Source organism: Ascaphus truei, chromosome 15, assembly GCF_040206685.1.
Source record: "Ascaphus truei isolate aAscTru1 chromosome 15, aAscTru1.hap1, whole genome shotgun sequence".
NCBI lineage: Eukaryota > Metazoa > Chordata > Amphibia > Anura > Ascaphidae > Ascaphus > Ascaphus truei.
Window position 1 is genome coordinate 26,324,826 of NC_134497.1, and position 20,552 is coordinate 26,345,377.

The 20,552-nt window shown below is 50.1% G+C and overlaps 1 protein-coding gene across 1 annotated transcript in view; it reads right to left on the reverse strand.

Annotated features, from left to right (window-relative positions):
- The window catches only part of LOC142466714 (uncharacterized), a 22,476-nt gene extending 13,164 nt beyond the window's left edge, over positions 1-9,312 (reverse strand). Inside the window, 1 exon segment of the mRNA XM_075572042.1 lies at positions 9,223-9,312. The gene's annotated coding sequence lies outside the window, so the exon portion shown is untranslated.
- Positions 9,313-20,552: the final 11,240 nt, after the last annotated feature.

Consider the following 20,552-nt stretch of genomic DNA (forward strand, 5'->3'; position numbering starts at 1 on the left):
GGGCCTGCGCGGGACATCGTGGGTATGTGTGGGCCTGCGCAGGACATCATGGGTATGTGGGGGCCTGCAGGGGACATCGGGGCAGTGTGTGGGCCTGCGGGGGACATTGGGGCTGTGTGTGGGGGCCTGCAGGGGAACATCGGGGCAGTGTGTGGGCCTGCGGGGGACATCGGGGCTGTGTGTGGGCCTGCGGGGGACATCGGGGCAATGTGGTGGCCTGCGGCGGACATCGGGACTGTGTGTGGGGGCCTGCGGGGGGACATCGGGGCTGTGTGTGTGGGACCTGCGGGGGACATCGGGGCTGTGTGTGGGGGCCTGCGGGGGACATCAGGGCTGTGTGTGTGGGCCTGCGGGGGACATCGGGGCTGTGTGTGGGGGCCTGCGGGGGACATCGGGGCTGTGTGTGGGGGCCTGCGGGGGACATCGGGGCTGTGTGTGGGGGCCTGCGGGGGGACATCGGGGCTGTGTGTGGGCCTGCGGGGGACATCGGGGCTGTGTGTGGGGGCCTGCGGGGGACATGGGGGCTGTGTGTGTGGGCCTGCGGGGGACATTGGGGCTGTGTGTGGGCCTGCGGGGGACATTGGGGCTGTGTGTGGGCCTGCGGGGGGACATCGGGGCAGTGTGTGGGGCCTGCGGGGGACATCGGGGCTGTGTGTGGGGGCCTGCGGGGGACATCGGGGCTGTGTGTGGGGCCTGCGGGGGACATCGGGCTGTGTGTGGGCCTGCGGGGGACATCGGGGCTGTGTGTGGGGGCCTGCGGGGGACATCGGGGCTGTGTGTGGGGGCCTGCGGGGGACATGGGGGCTGTGTGTGTGGGCCTGCGGGGGACATTGGGGCTGTGTGTGGGCCTGCGGGGGACATCGGGGCAGTGTGTGGGCCTGCGTGGGACATCGGGGCTGTGTGTGTGGGCCTGCGGGGGGACATCGGGGCAGTGTGTGGGCCTGCGCGGGACATCGGGGCAGTATGTGGGCCTGCGCGGGACGCGCTGGATCCAGCAGTCAAGCAACCAACTTTGCGCGCGTGCGCCCCCCCCTCCGGTCAGACCAATCAGGGAGAGGATTTATTTATTTTAAAAAAAATTGAAAATTTTGGCGCGAGCAGGGGAATTCAAAGAGCCGCAGCAGCCTAAATCAACTCGCCAGCAGCCTAAATCCAAACGCCACGGGCGTGTGGTTATCATTAATTGTCGAACACTGTATATATATATATATATATATATACAGTGCTTGACAAATCACCCAAAAATCTACTCGCCGAACAAAAAATCTACTCGCCACCTAGTCCCGCCCCAACCCCGCCTCTAGTCCCGCCCCCAACCCCGCCTCTAGTCCCGCCCCCAGCCCCGCATTTAAAAAAACCCATAAATGAAATAAATTTAATAAATTTCTAGTAAGAACATTCGTTTTTGACATAAGTTTATTTATTGTATTACATTATACTACAATTAGTCCTTGTTTTGTGTGTGTGTATGTGTGTGTGTGTGTGTGTATAAATGTTGAATCTAGAAAAAAAAGCCAGATGTGAATGACTAGTTTCCTGCACCCCTTAACTAGTGCCTGGATGCCCCGCTTCAGAATGTTTAAAGCAGGCAATCCCACCTGGGATCTCACCTGATCCGCAGACCCTCAATGTCCAGGTACCTCATTCCCACAATGTTATACATTGGAGGGGATGTGTTCCCTACCTGTCTTCTGGGTTACGGGGGATTCCAATGTCTTCTGTGTGAAGCTTGAGTCAGATCTGGAAGAAAGCAGTATAGGTTATTTCGGTGTAGTATAGGGCAGTTAAGATATACAGGGTAAATAAAATATCCAGATCCAGATTGTGAGACAGAGAGAGGTGAGACAGAGAGAGGGTGAGACAGAGAGAGGGCGAGACAGAGAGAGGGTGAGACAGAGAGAGAGAGAGAGGGTGAGAGAGAGAGCGGAGAGAGGGTGAGAAAGAGAGAGGGTGAGACAGAGAGAGGGCGAGACAGAGAGAGGGCGAGACAGAGAGAGGGCGAGACAGAGAGAGGGCGAGACAGAGAGAGGGGTGAGACAGAGAGAGAGAGAGAGGGTGAGAGAGAGACGGAGAGAGGGTGAGAGAGAGACGGAGAGAGGGTGAGAGAGAGACGGAGAGAGGGTGAGAGAGAGACGGAGAGAGGGTGAGAGAGAGACGGAGAGAGGGTGAGAGAGAGACGAGAGAGGGTGAGAGAGAGACGAGAGAGGGTGAGAGAGAGATGGAGAGAGGGTGAGAGAGGACGGAGAGAGGGTGAGAGAGAGAGAGGGTGAGACAGAGAGAGGGCGAGACAGAGAGAGGGCGAGACAGAGAGAGGGCGAGACAGAGAGAGGGTGAGACAGAGAGAGAGAGAGAGGGTGAGAGAGAGACGGAGAGAGGGTGAGAGAGAGACGGAGAGAGGGTGAGAGAGAGACGGAGAGAGGGTGAGAGAGAGACGGAGAGAGGGTGAGAGAGAGACGAGAGAGGTGAGAGAGAGATGGAGAGAGGGTGAGAGAGGGTGAGAGAGGACGGAGAGAGGGTGAGAGAGAGACTGAGAGAGGGTGAGAGAGAGACGGAGAGAGGGTGAGAGAGAGACCGAGAGAGGGTGAGAGAGAGACGGAGAGGAGAGGGTGAGAGAGAGGGTGAGAGGGAGAGAGAGAGGGAGAGAGAGAGGGAGAGAGGGAGAGACAGAGGGAGAGAGAGAGGGTGAGAGACGGAGAGAGGGTGACTGTGGGGGGGATGGGGTGACTGGGTGGGGTGATGGGGAGACTGGGTGGGGTGATGGGGTGACTGGGTGGGTGATGGGGTGACTGGGTGGGTGATTGGGTGGGGTGACTGGGTGGGTGATTGGGTGGGGTGTTTGGTTGGGGATTACTGACTGACTGGGTGGGGATTACTAACTGTCTGACTGGGTGGGGTGACTGGGCAGGGGGGTGGGATGACTGACTGGGTGGGGGGGGTGACTGACTGGGTGGGGGGGTATGACTGACTGACTGGGTGGGGGGGGGTATGACTGACTGGGTGGGGGGGTATGACTGACTGGGTGGGGGGTGTATGACTGACTGGGTGGAGGGGGGTATGACTGGGTGGGGGAGGGGGTATGACTGGGTGGGGGGGGTATGACTGGGTGGGGGGGGGGTATGACTGACTGGGTGGGGGGGGTTATGACTGACTGGGTGGGGGGGTATGTTTGACTGGGTGGGGGGGTATGATTGACTGGGTGGGGGGGTATGACTGACTGGGTGGGGGGGTAAGTGACTGACTGGGTGGGGGGGTTATGACTGACTGGGTGGGGGGGTATGACTGACTGGGTGGGGGGGTATGACTGACTGGGTGGGGGGGTATGACTGACTGAGGGGGTATGACTGACTGGGGGGGGGGTATGACTTACTGGGTGGGGGGGTATGACTGACTGGGTGGGGGGGAGTATGACTGACTGGGTGGGGGGGGAGTATGACTGACTGGGTGGGGGGGGAGTATGACTGACTGGGTGGGGGGGAGTATGACTGACTGGGTGGGGGTGGGGGGGATGACTGACTGGGGTGGGATGGGGGGGATGACTGACTGGGTGGGGGGGAATGACTGACTGGGTGGGGTGGGGGGGATGACTGACTGGGTGGGGGTGGGGGGATGACTGACTGGGTGGGGTGGGAGGATGACTGGGTGGGGGGGATGACAGACTGGGGTGGGGTGGGGGGATGACAGACTGGGTGGGGTGGGGGGATGACTGACTGGGTGGGGTGATGACTGACTGGGTGGGGTGGGGGGACGACTGACTGGGTGGGGGGGGTAGTGGGGGGTGTCTCTCTTACACACACACACACACACACACACACACACACACACATACACACACACACCACTCTCTCTCATACATACACACACACACTCTCTGTGTAGGGGGGGGGGGGGTAGCGGATGCAGCCACAGGAGTGGAACCGGAGGGCAAGCGGGACAGGGGGGGGAAATCCCCTGCCCCGCGCGAGCAGCCACGGGGACAGGAGCGGGAGACCAAAGGGGAAGCAGGTTTGGGGGGGGGGGGGGACATTCCCCCCGCTGTCATCTCCTGCCCCCGGGCGTGCAGCCACGGGGGACAGGAGCGGAACCGGAGTGCAAGGCGGGGACGGGGGAGTGGGGTGGGGGGGAAATCCCCCTGCCGTCATCTCCTGCCCCACGCGAGCAGGCCACGGGGGACAGGACTGACTGGAGCGGAGACTGAGGGGATGAGAGGGGAAGCGCGAGCAGGAGACAGGGACCCGCGCACCGCGAGGAGCAGCCATTACTTACCCCTGCAGAGAAGGGGCTCCATTCCGCGTCATGACCGCGTCACGGCCAATCAGCCAGGAGGATATTTTTTTTTGTTATTTATTTATTTTTTTAAATTTGTGGGGGGTGGTGGGAAGCGGAGACAGCCACGGGGACCGAGGGGGAACACCCCTGCTGGCATCGGGAGCAGCCACTGGCACTGGGGGGGGAAAGCGGGGGACCGGTAGGGCAACCGGGACGGGGGAACATCGCCCGCTGTCATCTTCTGCCCGCGCGAGCAGCCACAGGGACAGGAGCAGAACCGGAGGGCAAGCGGGGCAGGGGGGGGGGGGGGGAGATGGGGGGAGAAATCCCCTGCTGTCATCTCTTGCCCGACAGGAGCGGAGACTGGAGGGGATGAGGAGGGAAGCGCGGGCAGGAGACGGAGACGGACCGCGCGCGCGCGAGGAGAAGCCATTACCCCTGCAGAGAAGGGCTCCATTCCGCGTCAACGACCAATTGGCCAATCAGCCAGGAGGATATTTTTTTTGTTATTTTTTTTTTTTAAAATTTGCGCAGAGCAGGGGGAAAAAAGTAGCTGGCCACGGGCCAATTTCCGTTCGCGCCTGGCGAAGTGGGCGACCGGGTTTGTCGAGCACTATATATATATATATATATATATATATATATATATATATATATATATATATATATATATTATATATATATAGGAAAGAACGACCTAGGCGCAAATATGCAGGGAGAGAGAAAAAAAGAAAAAGAGGAACATCATAGGGCAGTATATCTGAGCAATTCAGGTGTTAGATGGTAAGGTATGCACTTACACTTAGTACAGAAAATATCAGCCTTTAATCCACTCTGGGATTCAGGAACTCTGCTTCCAACATTGGAATGTTGTAAAGTTAGACTATAGTTTGACTAGAGGTGACTGGTGACTGCATCTTTCTGCAAACTCTTTTACTCAAGACAACAAACGATACATCGTGATTGCTGTTGGAACATCGTGTAATTAATGATCCTGAGGACACAAAGACCACAGAGAGAGACAGACCAATGTTGGAAGCAGAGTTCCTGAATCCCAGAGTTCCTCCCCCACCCTCACCCTCCGGTCTCCTCCCCCCCCCCCTCCCCCGCTCCGCTCCCCCCTCTCCGCTCCGCTCCCCCCCTCTCCGCTCCGCTCCCCCCTCTCCGCTCCCCCTCCCCCCCCCCTCTCCGCTCCCCTTCCCCCCCTCTGCGGGCCCCCGCCTCCCCTCTCCCTTCCCCAGCCCCCCCCCCCCCCCTCTCCGCTCCCTTCCCCTCCTCTCCGCTCCCCTGCCCCCCCCTCTCCGCTCCCCTGCCCCCCTCTCCGCTCCCCTGCCCCCCCTCTCCGCTCCCCTGCCCCCCCCTCTCCGCTCCCCTGCCCCCCCTCTCCGCTCCCCTGCCCCCCCTCTCCGCTCCCCCGCCCCCCCCCCTCTCCGCTCCCCCGCCCCCCCCCTCTCCGCTCTGCTCTTTCCAACTCCTTTCGAAACTACTGAAGAAACAGAAATCTTCATTTTATTTATACCCCAAACAGCTTGTCAAATAATTTCCCTAATACCCCCTCAAGAGAAGAGTTACCAGTCTCACATAGTTTCTCGTACTGTGTTTCTATTGCTGTTTGTGTTCTGTATCCCCCTTCCTCCCACACCCTTTGTCCAAACCGGGCTTGGACCCTATCTGACAACATTGAGGGCATACCGGGTGTGAGACTGTGTGTTCCTGCAGTACGCTTCCATTGCCATGACAACACCTACTATGCTGAAGATCTGACAGCCTCTGGCCACACAGCGTCTCTGTTTAGAGATCAGCCAATAGGAACTGCCGTCACTATTCTCTATCAGCATGAGCAGCGATCATGTGGGACCGGCTTCTGACGTCACAAGGAGGAAGTATTTCATTCAGAGGGCTCCGTCTGCACAGCATTCCAGCACCGTGTGAGCAGGAACATGTACTAACTCACTGCAGCTACTGAACTAGTCTGTATAAACTCTGCCTTGAAGCTATTTGATGTCAGTGCTCTGCCTTGAAGCACACCAGATCTGTTTAGCCTAACAGCTTAGTTAGTATACCTTTCACATTTAGGCATATCCCTTGTTTTTTTTGAACTGTAGCCTGTGGGCTGTTGCTGGACTTTTGTTGTGTGCTCACTCTAATCCCCTGGGAGGTTAGATCAAATTACCATTGCTCTTTGCTTTAGTGTTACCTCTGGACTGATCTAGTTAACACCTTGGGTGAATACGTGCATATATCATTGCACAATTGTTGGTGCTTTCTTGGGAGATTTGTACAGGGAATTACCATTAGATACCTAGTATCTATTGGGAACGGGCCTGAAGAAGGGATTCCAGACCCCGAAACGTTGCTGTCCCCTTTCCTTTGTACTTTTATGTTTGCCTCACCCCATCCCTTTCCTCTCCCTTGCCCTGTAGTTATTTATTTATTTATAAAATATTTTACCAGGAAGTAATACATTGAGAGTTACCTCTCGTTTTCAAGTATGTCCTGGGCACAGAGTAAAACAAATAATACATGGTTACAAGTACAGTTACATAAATGAACAGGGTATACATTATATACAAGACATTGCGTGCACAGTTAAAGAAAACATATATTATGAGCGTATGAAACAGTTACAGACCAGCTTAAAATGTGAGACAGCCTTAGATTTGAAAGAACTTAAACTGGTGGTGGATGTGAGAGTCTCTGGTAGGTTGTTCCAGTTTTAGGGTGCACTTAAGGAGAAGGAGGAACGTCCGGATACTTTGTTGAGCCTTGGGACCATGAATAGTCTTTTGGAGTCTGATCTCAGGTGATAAGTGCTGCAAGTGGTAGGGGTGAGGAGCTTGTTCAGGTAGCTGGGTAGCTTGCCCATGAAGAATTTAAAGGCAAGACAGGAAAGGTGAACTTTGCGCCTAGACTCTAGTGTTGACCAATCTAGTTCTTTGAGCATTTCGCAGTGATGTGTGTTGTAGTTGCATTGGAGAACAAAACGACAAATTGAATTGTAGAGGGTGTCAAGTTTGCTAAGGTGGGTTTGAGGAGCCGAGCCATATACTATGTCTCCATAGTCAATAATTGGCATTAGCATCTGCTGTGCGATACTCTTTCTGACCAGGAGACTTAGGGAGGATTTGTTCCAGTAAAGTACCCCTAGCTTGGCATAGGTCTTGGTTGTCAGGGTATCAATGTGCATCCCGAATGTTAAGTGGGAGTCAAACCATAAGTCCAGGTATTTAAAACTAGTGACAGGTGTTAGGGTGGTGTTAGCGTTGGTTCTAATCAGGAGCTCAGTAGCTGGAAGCTTTACAAATTTAGTCTTGGTCCCAAATACCATTGTTACAGTCTTGTCAGTGTTTAAAAACAGTTTGTTTTGGGAAATCCAGTTTTCGAGTCTCAAAAAGTCAGACTGAAGTATGTGTTGAAGGTCAGAGAGGCTATGGCTGTGTGCATATAGGATTGTGTCATCTGCATACATGTGTATTGAGGCTTCCTTACAAGCTGTGGGAAGATCATTAATGAACACTGAAAAGAGTAGGGGCCCCAGAACAGAGCCTTGCGGGACACCACAGGTGATATCCAGGGGGTCGGAGTTAGAGCCTGAGATGGACACATGTTGGGATCTTCCTGATAGGTTGGACTGAAACCAGTTTAAAGCATGTTTCCCTATTCCAGAGCTCTGGAGTTTGTTAAGCAGGATAGCATGATCAACTGTGTCAAAAGCCTTTGCAAAATCTAGGAATACTGCACCAGTGAGTTGTCCCCGTTCCATTCCACACTGGATTTCATTGCAAACTTTTAGCAGGGTAGTTACGGTGGAGTGTTTGGGACGAACCCCAGATTGGAATTGGCTAGGGAAATTTGTCTTGGTATAGAAATCGCTTAATTGGGAGTGACACATTTTTCCATGACTTTGGATAAAATTGGGAGAAGTGAGATTGGCCTGTAGTTTGAGACAGTGTATTGCACGTTGTGGTTTCACACTCACTTTGTGTTTCTCATTAAAAGATTTTGAGTTCACCTATCCCCTTATCGTATTTTGTGTGCTGGGAACATTTCATTTTTTTTTTGTTTTGTTTTTAAGTATTGTGACTTGAACTAAACTTGTTCATGGGGTAAGGTCAGCCTCTACTATTAATCCAGATATATGCGGGTGGATATACCAAAGACACAGTTTTAAACCTCTGCCACTCTGGACCACGACTGCTATGGATTCTACTATTCTGTTTATCCCACTTAAGTCTACTCAATTATTATTAATAAGCTACTAGATAACACTTATGATCTAGCCCATGTGCCTCTGTACCTACACTATCTATAATAGGAATTGTCTTGTAATCTATATATACATAGATCCCTAATGGTTTGTAGTTTTCCTTGTTATCTTATGCCCAGATAAATGTGTGTAATAATGCTGCTTTTGACTGGAAGCTCATAAAACAGAACCATCTTTTAACTTGCTCCTTTTCAGCTTTAACCCCTTCGTTTTGACAGAAAAATCATCTAAGAAAGAAAATATCAGCATGGCAGCTCCCAGTTCTTCAGACTAATTAATAGTCATTAAATCTCCTAAATGGCACCAATACAGTGCGTACATGTTACTTCAATTTACTTAAGTGTAACTTATGCAATTTGACTTCTCCACAGTTCAGTAAGTGTGCTGAGCTGTCCCTGTGTGACTCTATTTTGTTATTGGTTTTCCAGGTTACTTGGCGACGTGATGTCATCAGCATCATATGATGCTGTGATGACATCAGACGTCAGCCAGGAAGTACTGAGGCTGCAGTGGCCGTAAACACAGATGATGGGTATGAGGGGATTGTGTAACCCCTACGGGTATATATACTTGTTAGTGTCACTATTGCAGTAAGGTGTATGGTCTGAGGAGAGGACGTGTCTGTCCTGAAACGCCACGTGTTTGCATATACCTGCTCTGATGCTTTGAATACAAAGTAAGTTACTTACAGAAAAGGCTCCTGTGTGCTTCCTGCACCACTTTATTTCTTCATCTTCTCTTTTCCGGAAGTGGAGACACTGACTACATCCAGGTCAAAGCTCTGTGTCCTACTGCGCATGCTCAAACTAAGGGGATCATGGGAGTTGTAGTTTTTAGACTTCAAAACGGATCACGTGTCACATACTGTGTAGATTAGAAACAAGACAGTAACATTTCCCAGGCACTGTGCTAGGGAAAGATAGTTTCTTCTGCATGTAGATGTGTATACTCCTCCTTGTCCTTAATATATTTCTTTAAAGCTGCCTCAGTTCCTCCCTTTTGTGCCCCTGATTATTACATATTTTATTTTTGCACAATCACACACAGAGTTCTAGCATTAGCACAGTATTGATAAAAAAAATGTTGCCGAAATTATTCATCAAACCACCACTGGGTGGCAGTGACGGTCCGTTCAGAGACTTCCTTGTGTTACTGCAATTCATGTGAGATCCTGGAGAGTAGAGACACGTGAGCGGGGGAGTGCACAGAGCACCCGGTACACGGAGTTCATCTACCCAGGCACCGGTACTTGCAATGCATGGTGGAGCTAGGGCCGCCAATGAAAGGAGCAGGCGCCCCCCTCCCCCCCCCCCCCAACCCAACCCATAGCGACTCCCAAACCCATAACGCACCTACCACGGAAAAATATTTTTTAGCGTGCAACTTTTACTTAACTGTTTTCTTATTGTGATACCGAAAAAAAACATTACAATGCAACCTGTTTATTTTTATATTTTCAACAAAAGACAGGTGACTGCCTGACTGGGTGCGAGAGCGAGTGGGTGGGTACGAGAGCGGGTGGGTGCGAGAGCGAGCGGGATGGTGCGAGAGCGGGTGGGTGGGTGCGAGAGCGAGCGGGTGGGTGCGAGAGCGAGCGGGTGGGTGGGTGCGAGAGCGAGCGGGTGGGTGGGTGCGAGAGCGAGCGGGTGGGTGCGAGAGCGGGCGGGTGGGTGCGAGAGCGAGCGACGGTGCGAGAGTGAGCGGGCGGGTGCGAGAGTGAGCGGGTGCGAGAGTGAGCGGTCGGGTGCGAGAGCGAGCGGGTGCGAGAGCGAGCGACTGGGTGGGTGCGACAGCGAGCGACTGGGTGGGTGGTTGACTGGGTGTGTGGGTAGGAGAGTGCGTGCGTGGGAGAGTGAGTGAGTGAGTGGGTTAGTGACTGGATGGTGGGTGAGAGTGACTGGGTGGTGGGTGAGAGTGACTGGGTGGTGGGTGAGAGTGACTGGGTGGTGGGTGACAGTGACTGGTTGGTGGGTGACAGTGACTTTTTGGTGGGTGACAGTGACTGGGTGGTGGGTGACAGTGACTGGGTGGTGGGTGACAGTGACTGGCTGGTGGGTGACAGTGACTGGGTGGTGGGTGACAATCACAGTTGAGTGGGTGACACCCTGACCGGGTGGGTGCTGCTTCCTTGCCGCTTCCCCCCCTGCCCCCGATGTCCCCTTGGCAGCTGCCCGGGGCGGGAGTTGTGCACAGGGGGGGGGAGGGAAGGCGCGGGAGGTGGACTTTGGTGGCGCACGGGAGGTGAGCTCGGGGAGTGCACGGGAGGTGGGATCGGGGGGCGCACGGGAGGTTGGCAGCTGCGGGGGGGGGGCGCGATGACGGGCGGCTGTAGCATCCTCCGCGGCTGCTGCTGCTGGTTGGCGCGCGGGAAGCTCTGGGGGCAGGGCGTGAGGCTAGCAGGCGGCTTCAGCATCCCCCGCGGCTGCTGCCTGGGGTAGGAGGCGCATGCGGGGGGTGCAGGGTTGGCGCTTCCCCGCTCTCCGTCCCACATGGGGATCGAGGAAGAGAAAGGGGGGGAGTGGGCTTGCCAGGCCCACCCAGGCCCACATGCAGCAGGCAGGGCCCACAGGCAGCAGACAGGACTCCCTGCGGGAACCTCGGCTCTGCGCATGCCCTTTGTCCCCCGCTGTTGGCGGCCCTGGCTAGAGCCCCCAGTTAAACATCTGGCACGCTGCTAGGACCTCACAGGAAGCGAGGAAGTGCACGGAGCACCCGGTACACGGAAGTTACCTATGCAGGTACCGGGCCTTACAACATCTGGTGAAGACCTTAGAGGAACACCTTACATACCATTTGGAGCCCACAGTCATCCTGGTTGGCGATTGAGCTGAGACTCATACATGCTTTTAATTCTGTGATGTTCGTGAGTGCGCAATTTATATATTTTTACCAGTCCACATACATTTTTGATGCATACTGTACTACACTGAGTGCGCCTGTTTTTTTAAATAAAGCGAGGATCTCTGACCGTACGTCACTGAAGCAGCAATGTTCAGAAACTGTTGCGAGTTCGCTAGCAATATATGTGGTAATGAAGAGCAGTGTCAATGATTGTTTCTTGTTTTGTTTTACTCCCCCACGTCACCCAGTATAGCAACCAAGCTCAACATATTAAATCCATCATAAACCGACATTGGGGAGTCCTTGGGTTAGACCCAGAGCTTTGCCCTTTTGTCAAGACAGGTCTAAGATTTGTTTTCCGAAAGGCAAAAACGTTGGCAACTCAATTGTCTCCGAGTCTATTTCTCTCGGAAACCATAAATTCCTGTGAATCTAAAAACCACAGGGTGAGGGGGGGGGGGGGGATTAATTGTGGTTTATGTAAAATGTGTGAATACGCCCTCCCTACCAATACCTTAATGGTAGGGAAAATGAAGCATCCCTATACTATCAAAACCTTCCTAAATTGCAAAACATAGTTTGTAGTTTATTATATCTGGTGCGCTTGCACTGAAGGATATGTGGGAAGGACTATTAGACCTTTAAGACAACGAATTTCAGAGCATGTCCGTTTAATAAAAAATAACGACATAAAACACCCTGTTTCAAGACACTTCTTGCAATGTCCTCAAGGTGAATTGAAGAATTTTCATTTCACGGCCTTGGAATATGTCAAATTGTCCATACGTGGAGGCGATAGATTAGATCTACTGAACAAAAGAGAAATGTTTTGGACATTCTCTCTGTATACACTTGGTCCCTCTGGGATTAATGTGGACTGGGTACGACAACATTTTTTATGCTAACACATTGATAATTTACGTTTACTAAAAAATTATTTTCATATGTTCTTTATATATTTATTTTCACAAAATATTTTTTAATTCGTTCATTTCTCTATTACTTATAATTTAAAAATCATTATTTTCCCTTTATCACATTTTTTAATTGTTTTACCAATTTTCATTAATGTTTCATTTATTCTTTTTCTTTCCAATTTTTGATCTTCCTTTTATCTTCAATGTGTTCTTCTTCTTTCTTTTCTTTGTGTTTCTTCTCTCCCCCCCCCACTTTTTCTCCTCTCTTTGTCATTTCATTAGTACACATATGTTATATGTGTTTTATGATTTTACCAGTATGTCTTTCATTGAGCTTTCATGATTCCATCATTGGAATCGTAGTGGTTACTGCTGCGCCGCATCTGAGTCTAACACATCGCCGGTTTTTCCCTGGCTTTTTCCTGAAATGCGACACACTTCACCCGGAGCATGCCGCATTCATTTTGCGTTCTCAGCCACAGCTTGACGCGCGGGTCATGCGTTTATTGATAAGGATTCGGATTTAATAGGTTGCAATTATTCGCGTGTCCGCCAGATGGCAGATATTCATGAATTGTGATGCGCATGCGCTTCATTAATGTGTCGACTTGCAGGTGTTTTGTTGAAAAAAAGATACTGTACCACCGTGTGCCTTGGCCTTGGACTTGGCCTTGAGACTGAAGGAAGAGGTTGCAAAAATGTATCAATTTAGGAATTTCATATTAAAGAAAGACAAAGACCAGTTTCAGTTACACTATTCTCCAGAGACCTGCCGCCCGCCATGAGCGTTCAAGTGCAGCCCGTTTTCAAAAAACCTGACAGAAGTTACGCGTATTTGATATGGGCCGCGATTAATGCAACGGAAGATAAGATGGCAACAGTTGTTCAAATTTATCAATATTTTATGGAAAACTATGACTTTTACAAATTTTCGCCAGCTCCTCATACGTGGAAGCGTGCAATAAGGAAAAAGTTATGTAGCGATCCCTGTTTTTATCGTCTTGAGCCACAATTTGTTGGAGGGTATTGGTGTGTATCACCGGCTTTTTCCAGTATCTATGATCGTGCGGACGGCAAAAGGCAAAGGGTCGTGTTAAAAGCAACCAAGAAACAACATTCGCTGCCAAGCAATGCACCGGCACCGTCTACCGATAACGGTCCCACCGTCAGTGAGCCTGAGCCGGATTTCGCGTCCAGTTTCAAGCAAGCTTGCATGTACCTAAGCAATTTCCAGCCTCATCAGGTGACTACAGGTGGACTAGTCCCGCTGCAAACTATCGACAAGGATGACCAGGAACACTGGACTGGCAGTGGACCCGTGCCGGCGCCAGCTGAATGGGAAATTCTATGGTGAGTATTGTTGCCGTATTATTTTCTGTGTCTTTTTTTTTTTGACAATACAGTAACAATATCGGCGCGATTTGAAAGTCAATCGATTCTCCTGTAAGCAATATCATTGGCTTAGCGGCATCTACAGTAGATACTGAACAATTGGTGGAAAGCTAGGCGCATGCGCATTAGAACCTTCGTGAAACGCATATGCGTGTCATTACATCGACGGTTGGCGCATGCAAACCGGAGACGCCCCCCTCCCCCCCCACCCCCCGACCCGAGAAAATTATTGGTGGGACTAGCTGAGAACGTCTTTAGGGGGCTGAACATTACAGTGAAACTTTTCCTTTTTTTTTCCCTCAGAAAATAAAACGGCTAATGGAGGGATTTCGATGGATAATATCGCTGCACATACATTGCTGAATCGGATTTAAAAAGCCACGTACCGGAGTCTACAGTTTAGTGGCCGTAGTTATTGATTAGGATTGAATACTGTACCTGAAACAGTATGCTGATGTTTTCCGGCCGTACAGTATACAATACAGTTTTATATAGTGTGTAATAAACCCCAAAAAATAAAAACTATGCATTTATTCTACATGTATTACACTGTCAGTTCATACAGAACAGTACAGTATGCGTCTTCTATTTTTTTTATACTCTTACTAGCTGAGAGCCCCGGCGTTGCCCGGGATGTTTGTGGTGTGGGTGTGGTAACTGTACTGTACAGCTAAAATTATTATTTTTTCCTTGTCATTACAGAGCATACCCCATGATACGGGACGCTAACAAAATCAAAAGAGTGCTCGAGGCCCAGGCATGAATCGACAGTGGTGAAACTTTCCAGGATTGCATCTTCACTGATGAGTCTACTGTGTCGCTGGAGAGATTTGCAACCTTTGCATATCTTTGAAGCCGAGGCCAAAACACCACGTGAAGCTGCATGTGTGGGGTGCCATCTCTAGGCGCAGACCAGGATGCATTGTCATCTTTGAAGGTAAAATATATGAAATATAATGTAGCCTTATGCACTGTACTTTACTAGTGTAGCCTTACTGTACAGTATGCACTGTACTGTACTATAGTATTGTGCATTTTTTTGAGCACTTTTCTTTTCTTGCTATAGGAATCATGAATAAAGCTTTCTTCCAAGACAACATTGTGCCTGAGATTGTGCAATACATCACACGCGAGTTCCCCAATGGTCACCGCTTCTACCAGGACAGCGACCCGCAGCACACCGCGTCAACAGCGCATATCCTTGAGCTCGGTATCAACTGGGTGAAGACGCCAGCGGAGTAACTGCAGCAGACCGTGTCCCATTTTTGTTCCCCACTGTTTTTACTGTGTACTTTACTGTATCTCTTAAACTAATTGTACTTTTTTTCCAATGACAGATCGCCAGACTTCAATCCGTTCTAAATGGTCTGGCATCAACTGAAGGACCATATCCGGAAAGTGGCGAAACCCTCCAAAAAGGACGAGTTGTTGAAAGGCATAATGAGTTTTTGGAATGATGTACTCACAGTGGAACGCTGCAATAAATATATAGACCATATTGCCACTGTGTTGCCCATTGTGATCGCGCGCAATGGGCAAGCATCAGGAAAGTAGTGCTGTGCTGTAGTATTGTAAGTACAGTATGATACAGGTAACTATGGGACAGATTTTTCCTTTCCCAATAGTCAGAGTACAGTTTACTATACAGTAGTTACAGTTTTTTCTTTACAGAGAGAGCAGCACCAGCCTTCAGGTTACAGTACATAGTATTTAACAGTAGTCAGAGTATACAGTAGTTCCAGTATACAGTAGACTAGTTTGACTGTACTACGGTAACCGCCTACTAACTGCTCAAGCAGCACCAGCCATGTACAGTACAGTACATAAATCAATAATAATACTGTACGCACATAACTGCACTAATTTGTTGTTTTCTTGTCGTTTCAGGAAAAGGGTGACCTGGTGGGAGGTGGGTGGGGTGCTGTGTCCAGTCTACTCTACTTGTACAGTCCAATGTACAGTATATAAAAAGCAGTAGTGATGTACACAAAACCTCTCCTCTTTCAATGTTCAGAGGGAGGAACAAGATACACGGAAAAAATAATATTACTATATACTGTATATATATATATTGTGACAGGGTCATTGATTCAGTTTATGTTAGTAGGAGATGGCAGTATGCATGCTTTCCAGTAGACGAGGGGTTAACCCAGCTTGTTAAGCAGTCCACAGGTGATTCAAATTAAACTAGTTTACCTGCTTTAAAACAGGAAGAGGAAATGCCTCTGGGGCGGCAGTCTCTCTCTCTCTGAGGCACAAGAGAGAAGACAGAGGAGTGTTGACAGACACAAGCTGCCCAGATTGATCCTGTCCCAAGGTGGGGAATAAAGCTCCCAGGTAAGGAGCCAACTGTTATTGTTGGGCTGGACTAGGTTAGCTAGCCAGCCAGGTAGTTAGCCTGCACTTTTGTTTAGTCAGTGCCCCGACCGGGGTTAGGTTTTTGTTTACGTTTAATTTAAAGGGACAGTGTACCCATTGTTTTAGTTACCTTTTTCTGGACAAATAAATCCACCAGCACTATTTCATCAGAAAAGTCGTGTTGTCTCCTCACTTACCACGGCCGTCCTGCCACACGTGGTGTCAGAAGTGGGATTGGTGAACACCCTGTAAAAGGGGCGGAGCCACCGATTGCGACTGGTGGGACCTGTCCACGCGGTATCTATCAGTATGGAGGACGTTGTAAAGTCCTTAGTGCGCAGCACCGCTGTTCAGCAGGAAAGCACGAATGCACAGCGCGAGACGAACCGGCTACTTGCAGCCCAGCTTGACATTATTGCAGACACACAGAAACAGCTGATTGAGCAGCTGGCCCAGATTAAAATGGGCTTGTCAAGTACGGCCCCGGTGCGGCCCGTCCCGGCGAATGAGTACCTGCAGAAAATGATGCCGCACGATGACGTTGAGGGATACCTCAGGTCCTTTGAGCGAATCGCTTCCCGGGAAAGGTGGGCCCGCTCCAAATGGGCTGGGATTATCGCACCCTTTTTACTGGGAGAAGCCCAAAAAGCGTATTGTGACCTTGACGAAGAAGCCGCAGCAGATTATGACTGTCTGAAAAGCGAAATCCTTGCGAGGATTGGTGTGACTCCCGCAGTTTGTGCGCAGAGGTTCCATAAGTGGAAATACCAGGAACAGAAGCCGCCCAGATCCCAGTTATGGGATTTGATTCACCTAGCGTCCAAGTGGCTAAAACCAGAGGAACATAGCCCGGCACGGATCCTTGAGATGGTGGTGTTGGACCGCTTCATTCGAGCGTTACCCCAGGACCTTCAACAGTGGGTGGTGCAGGGAGATCCCCTCTCTTATGATGCCATGGTAGGCGCAGTGGAGCAGTTTCTGACTACCCGTGAACTGTCACGCCCCACTCGCACAAACTACAACCCACGTCCCAACACGAACAGTAGAGGCCAGCGCTGGCGCCAGGACCCACGACCGTTCGCACGATTTGAGCGGGTGGAAGAAAACCAGGATAAGGACAGAAACTCTAAATTTCAGAAAGGGTTTCAAGAACGAACTGGGCCAATTGTTTGTTTTGAGTGTGGGGAGACAGGGCATATTAAGGCTGACTGCCCACAGTTGTCTGAGCCAATGGAGTGTGCATATGGTTCTGTGAAGTCTGAATTTTGTGGAGTGGTGGGTATGACCCGCGAGGGAAAACGTACCCACAACTTCCTCACCACGGTGATGTTAAATGGAAAACCAGTCTCCGCACTGGTAGACTCAGGGAGCAATATTAACTTGGTATCCGGGAAGTTGGTTAAGCCTCTCCGGTTACCCCAGGGTGAGAAGTTGCGGGTATTATGTGTGCATGGGTGTACGCTTCCGTACACCACGACTCTGATAAAAGTAAAAGTCGAGGGGCAAGTCATCGAAACTATGGCAGCAATTGGGCCAAAATTACCCCATTCCCTAGTGTTAGGCTGTAATTTCCCTGGTTTTGACACCCTGATCAGAGGACAGCTCACCTTGAACAATCCTACTCCAGATGAGCTTTTTCCATTTACAGATCCCGAATTAGTCGCCGAGGTGTCTAAAACCCCTAAGTCGAAACGAGAACGTAGGAAGGAAAAAAAAAGAGGTACTCCCCCACCCCAGTTAGCACTGGTCACTACCCCTAACGGAGAAAGACCAGAGGGAGAAGAGTTGTCCGAGACAGGGCCTGTTGATGGTCAGGTGTCTGAGTTACCCGTGGAGGTAACCGACCAAACTCCAGATGAAGAAGGTTTTGGAAGTCTAGAACTGTCCCTAACTAACTTTGGTAGAGAACAGGCTAATGATCCCCAGTTGAAAAATGGGTTTAGCCAGGCGGTAGAAGTTAATGGGGTCCCGGTAGAAGGAACCACAAAGGAATCCTATCCATATTTCTACATTAAGAATGATTTGTTATACACTGGCGACACACTTTATTCGAGCTCGGCTAGTCCCACGAATTCGGGTATACCCGGGTGTATTGAGGTTTGTGACTGTTTTCTGCCCGAGTGCATTGAGGTATTTTCCATGCAGGGATTGAAGCATTTTATTCCCGCTGGCTGCAATACTGCACAGTATATATATATATACACTGCATTACAATTCATGAATTTATGCCATCTGGTAGACACGCGAAGCATTGCAGCCTATTAAATCCTAATCATTATCATTTAACAGATCAGCCGCCCGTCAGCCAGGCATGAACCCAGGCTGGGAAGGCAAACGCAACGGGGCTTGTCAGAGGTGAGGAGCGGCGCATTCCAGGTATTTGCCAGGTACATACTGGGTATTTGCTCGAATAAAGTGTGTCGGTGCAGTACCATGTGAGCCAAGAGGAGGGCCAAGAAATAGAAAAATTGTTAGTACCCAGTTCATTAGTGAGGAAGGTCCTAGAGCTAGCACACTCATTTGTTGGGGGGTCATCTGGGCGTAGAGAAGACACAGCAAAGAATCCTAAAAAGGTTTTACTGGCCAGGGATATATAATGCAGTAAAGAGATTCTGTGTCTCTTGTCCCGAGTGTCAGTTGACAGCCCCCCGACCACGTTTGAAGGCCCCATTGATCCCTATGCCTATTATTGAGGTCCCATTTGAGAGGATTGCCATGGATATAGTGGGTCCCTTGGAGAAATCTGCCAAGGGTCATCAGTACATTCTGGTGATCCTAGACTATGCCACTCGATATCCAGAGGCACTACCTTTACGTAACACTTCCTCCAAAGCTATAGCTAAGGAATTGTTACAGGTGTTTTCCCGACTCGGGATACCGAAAGAAATTCTGACAGATCAGGGTACCCCGTTTACATCTAAACTTATGCGAGACTTATGTGTAGAGCTAAAAATACAGTCCCTAAGAACCTCTGTGTACCATCCACAAATGGACGGGCTGGTAGAACGATTCAATAAGACGTTGAAGATGATGTTGAGAAAGGTAGTCGCTAGTGATGGGAAGAACTGGGACACCTTGTTGCCTTATCTCTTGTTTGCTATCCGAGAAGTACCACAGGCCTGTACGGGGTTTTCCCCACTTGAACTCCTGTATGGGAGACGCCCAAGAGGGATTCTGGATAGCCTCAAAGAAGAGTGGGAGCAACAAGCTGCCAGGGAAAAATGTCGTCCAATTTGTGGAAGATTTGAAAGACCGTATTGCGCATATTACCCCCATAGTCAGACAGCATCTAGAAGAGGCACAGAGGGCCCAACGGCACCTTTACAACAGACAGGCTACGGTTCGCAACTTCCGACCAGGGGACCGAGTAATGGTCCTTGTTCCCACGGCCGAAAGCAAGCTGTTATCACATTGGCAGGGGCCATATGAGGTTCTAGAACAGGTCGGCCCGGTGAATTATAAAATTCGACAGCCAGACCGGAGGAAGGTAGAGCAAATCTATCACATAAATCTATTAAAATCCTGGAAAGATAGAGAGGTATGTCTGACGGTAGTAGCTAATAAATCCAGGAAAGGGGAAGAACCACTTGTTCGAATATCAGCAGAACTCACTCCTGAACAATACAGAGAAGCTGTAGACTTGGTAAAAAGGAACAGGGATGTATTTTCCAGCGTACCAGGGAAAACTAGGGTGATTTCTCATGATATCGTCACCAAGCCGGGCGTAGCCATTAAGATAAGACCCTATAGAATCCCAGAAGCCAGAAGAGGGGCTATTCAGTCAGAGGTAAAGAAGATGCTAGAGTTAGGCGTAATTGAGGAGTCCCATAGTCAATGGTCCAGCCCTATTGTCTTGGTACCTAAGTCAGATGGGTCAATACGGTTCTGTAATGACTTTAGAAAAGTCAATGAAGTCTCGAAGTTTGATGCCTATCCTATGCCGCGGGTAGACGAGTTAATTGAGAGGTTGGCGAGGGCCCGGTTTCTAACCACTTTAGATCTTACAAAGGGTTATTGGCAAATCCCTTTAACTAGTTCAGCAAAAGAGAAAACGGCCTTCTCCACACCTAATGGTCTTTTCCAGTATACTGTCTTACCCTTTGGCCTTCATGGGGCACCTGCAACCTTCCAAAGGTTGATGAATAAATTGTTACACCCACACTCGAACTACGCCTCAGCGTACTTAGACGATGTGGTAATTCATAGTCCAGATTGGGACTCACATCTACAAAAGGTTGAGGCAGTGTTGAGAACCTTTCGGGAGGCGGGTCTTACAGCCAACCCAGCTAAATGTTCAGTCGGCCTAGCAGAAGCAAAATATCTTGGCTATGTTGTGGGAAGGGGGACAGTAAAACCCCAGCTTAATAAAGTTGAAGCCATTGAGAGTTGGCCCCGTCCCCTTAAAAAAAAACAGGTTAGGACATTTCTAGGCATTGTAGGTTACTACAGGCGATTTATACCCCATTTTGCAACTCGGGCAGCACAGCTTTCAGATTTAGTAAAGGCAAAAG